We start from the raw sequence: 4,190 nt of genomic DNA, 5'->3' as shown, positions 1-4,190 counted from the left end.
AGAAGGTGGCAAACACCACCCATTCTGTCACCTCAGCAGAAAGAGGGTATCACCACTGTAGACACACATCTGTAAACTTGCACACTAATTTTAATCTTAACAAGGAATTTCAGTATCTTCGTGGTTTTAAGTTAAAACAGTGGTTCAAGCATCCTGTCCATTTTGTTCTTTAGGGTTACGAATAGCTTATTGGAATACCCAGAACCTTCTGGATCCGTGAGGTAGTAAGCTTCAACCCCTATCATGCATAGATCACACCTCTCCGAAGTTGGTATGGCCTGTCTCCTTGGCATGGTCCCTTGCTTCTGCTTGTCCAGTTAACCCCTTCTGACACACCATGCATCTCAGGGTGAAGCGGTTTACATCTGTAAACTGTCTCTTTTTCCTAGCTTCATCAGCTAATTCCAGTGCTTGTACAAGAACAATATCATCATTAGACGAGAAAATGGTCAGAGGAGGGGTGTCTGGGTCAGGGAAGTTACGCTGAAGTGGATCGTAGTGAATGCCATCATAAATAAGTAGGACCCTTTTGGTATATCCTGCATCTTCCCCAAAGCGATCAATTCGGACTGTCTGTGTATCCACTACACAGATTTCACATTGATAATATTTGGACAAAATGGAGATCTCAATAGCACCTCCCCAAGTATCATCCCTTTGGATCCAGTCACAGTAATCTTGGTTTGTCTTTCCCAGGATTGCCTCACTATAGAACTCTGGATCGCTTGCTACAATCTGAGCTATGAAGAGTCTCATCTCAGGGGCACGCACTGGATTCAGAACTCCCCCTTCAACGACATAATACACATTGGTAAAGAGGCAAGAGTTGTCTGCTAGAACCGAAGTTCTGGTAAGCACAGGCAAAGTTTCCCTGTAGTAACTAGGAGCACTATGTTTTGCAAATGCAGGTGAAGTTTTGTGCCTGGTTTGGTCTTCTTCAATGATCAGCATGTCGCCTGATTGGATGGGCAAGTCCTCCAGAATGGTGTCCCCGTTGCTGAGATCCAGGCATTCCGGCGGGTATCCCACCAGGATTCGCTGACCGCCGGGAGAGATCCTAGTGATGGCGGCAATTTGGCCCTGGAGTTCCCGCACCCGGGTCCGGGATTAGTCTAGTGGCTGCACCAAACATTGACTCATTGAGGTTGCGTGTCGGACAACTGCATGTTTAAGCCCTTTTGGGGAGACACGGTAATAAACCACCTCCTTAGGGGTATTCCTACTTCTTCTTGACCCTCCACCTTACCAAACATGTCTGTCGCCAAGAATGTATTCCTTCTGAAAAAAAGGTCCAAAGAATAAGAGACAAACTCTTGTCATCCTTCCATAATTACATTATGTCTGTAATTCTTCCAAGACAAATTTGTTTATACTTATGATAGACCATGGTACGTGCAATACACTTTACCAACATCATAATTCAAGTGCATCGATTCATAGCCAGTCCTCCTTATTCAATGTTCAGCTGTCACATGCACATGAAGCTGTTGAAAGTACCATGGCTTGGGCCAGGCATACGTTAGTTCTCAAACTGTCTTTATTCTTTAACAAAAGAGGTCTTTTGCAGCAGATTTGCCTAATGTAGTATGTTTGGTTTCTCTATGGCTGATTGTGAATCCAAGCAAAATAAAGTATCTGACAACTTTAGTCTTTTCTCCATTTATCATATTTTGGCTCTCATATACTTGTTTTAATTTTATTCACCTTCAGCCTGATCTTACATCTGGTCTGTTCCACAGTCTTCCCCTGGCCTTTCTTTGGCTAACGATGTGGAGCTTTTCTACCATCTCTTTCACACATGAAATCAATTTGATTTCCGTGTTTTCTATGTGGTGGGGTTCATGTTTATAGTCATTTTTTTTTGTTGTTTAAAATATGTGTTTGTTATGAAGAAGTCATTGTTCTTGCAAAATTCCATCATGAGGTCTTCAGCATTGTTTCTATCACCAAGGTTATATTTTCCAGTGATTGATCCTTCCTCTTTTTTCCCCCAACCTTTACATTCTAATCACCACTAATTAACACATCCTATTTGTATGTTTTAACAATTTTAATTGAAATAGTTGGTAAAATTCTTAAATTTCATTAGTACTGGTTTTAGTGGTTGGTTCATAAATTTGAATATTAATGGTATTAACTGGTCTTAATTTTAGACTTATGGATGTTTGCCTATCAGAGACAACATTATGTTTCAAGAAAGATCTTTGGTGTTCTTTCTGATGATGTATGTGATGCCATTCTTCTTCAATTTATCATTCCTGGCATAGTAAATCATGTGATTGTCAGATTCAAAATGACCAATAGAAATCAATTTTAGTTCACTGTTGTTGTTGTTGTTAGGTGCCATCAAGTTGGTACCAACCTATATTGACCTTATGCACAGCAGAAAGAAACACTGTCCATTCCCAGGCCAACCTCACTACTATTGCTACGCTTGAGTCCATCGATGCTGCCACTTGGCCAATCCATCTCATTGGGGGTCTCCCTCTTTTTCTCTGACCCTCCACCTTACCATACATGATGTCCTTCCCCAGTGACTAGTCCTCCTGACAATATGTCCGAAGTATGAGAGACGAAGTTTGGCCATCTTGGCCTCCAAGGAGCATTCTGGCTGCACTTCTACCAAAATGAATCTATTGGTTCTTTTGGAAGCCCATGGCACTTTCAATATTCTCCTCCAAAACCATAACTCAAAAGCATCAATTCTTCTACAGCCTTCCTTATTCACTGTCCATCTTTCACATGCATATGTGGTTACTGAAAATACCATGGCTTGGGTCAGGTGCATTTCTCAAGCTGGGGGAACTGAAGAAAAAATTCAAGCCTTGACTTTCATTATTGAAGGATTCTTTGGGCAAATTATTGAATGATGCAGAAAGCATCACAGGAATATGGAAGGAGTACACAGAGTCACTGTACCAAAAGGAAATGGTTGATGTTCAACCATTTCAAGAGGTAGCACAGGATCAACAGCCAATGATACTGAAGGAGGAAGTCCAAGGTACATTGAAGGAATTGGCAAAGAACAAGGCACCAGGAATTGATGGAATAAAAATTGAAATCTTTCAGGAAAGTGAGGTGGCACAGGAAGCACTCACTCATCTCTGCCAAGAAATTTGGAAGACAACTATCTGGCCAGCTGATTAGAAAAGATCCATTTTTGTGCCCGTGCCTAAGAGAGGTGACCCATAATCGGACAATCTCTTTGATATCCCATGCGAGTAAATTTTACTAAAGGTAATACAGAAGAGGCTCCATGCATTCGTTGACAGAGAACTTTCAGAGGTTCAAGCTAGATTCAGAAGAGGTTATGGAACAAGGGATATTGTTGTTGATGTCTGATGGATCTTGGCTAAAAGCAAAGAATATGAGAAAGATGTTTACCTATGCTTTATTGACTACACAAAGGCTTTCGATTGTGTGGATCATGACACGCTATAGACAACATTGTGAAGTATGAGTATTCTGGAACACTTAATTGTGTTCATGAGGAATTTGTATGTGGACAAAGGCAATTGATCAAGCAGAACATGGGAACACTGGATGATTTAAAATTAAGAAAGATGTACAACGTGGTTGTATTCTGTCACCATATTACTCAACATGTATGCTGAGCAAATAATCAGAGATTGTTGTTGTTGTTGTTGTTGTTGAGTGCCGTGGAGTCGGTTCTGACTCATAGCGACCCTGCACAGGGTTTCCGAGGCTGTAAATCTTTACGGGAGCAGAACGCCTCATCTTTCTCCCGCGGAACCGCTGGTAGTTTCGAACTGCTGACCTTGCGGTTCACAACCCGATTCGTAACCACTACGCTACCAGAGCTCCTTTTAGGTTGTTCTTAACACCAATGAAAAGGTGGTGACTTATTTTTTTGAACTGACATTCAGGTAAACACAGGCAGACTTCCTTCTCTTTCAGGAGGAAGACACACTGGCACACCACAAAAGAACACTGAGAGATCTGTGTTATTACTTTATGAGCTTAAATGGCCCTGTGGTGGTTAAAGGAAGAATCTACACAGGTATGACTGCTTCCTAGCACATAGAAACAGTTCTTAGTAGTAACTGAAAGGAGGATCAGACCGACCCAAACTGATCTCCAAGAAGGTCTTTCCTTTAGATTTCTTTGGTCTGAGTTACAGGGTGCTTAAGGAGGCAAGTAGAGAGAAGACTCCACTTCATGGGCTTCTG

At 41.6% G+C, this 4,190-nt stretch overlaps 1 pseudogene; it reads right to left on the bottom strand.

Moving 5' to 3' along the window:
• Positions 1 to 252: 252 nt before the first annotated feature.
• LOC102812449 lies at positions 253 to 1,140 on the bottom strand (annotated as a pseudogene).
• Between the last annotated feature and the right edge of the window lie 3,050 nt (positions 1,141 to 4,190).

The sequence above is a fragment of the Chrysochloris asiatica genome, unplaced genomic scaffold (assembly GCF_000296735.1).
Source record: "Chrysochloris asiatica unplaced genomic scaffold, ChrAsi1.0 scaffold00011, whole genome shotgun sequence".
Taxonomy (NCBI): domain Eukaryota; kingdom Metazoa; phylum Chordata; class Mammalia; order Afrosoricida; family Chrysochloridae; genus Chrysochloris; species Chrysochloris asiatica.
This window is presented reverse-complemented; position numbering and strand designations above follow the sequence as displayed.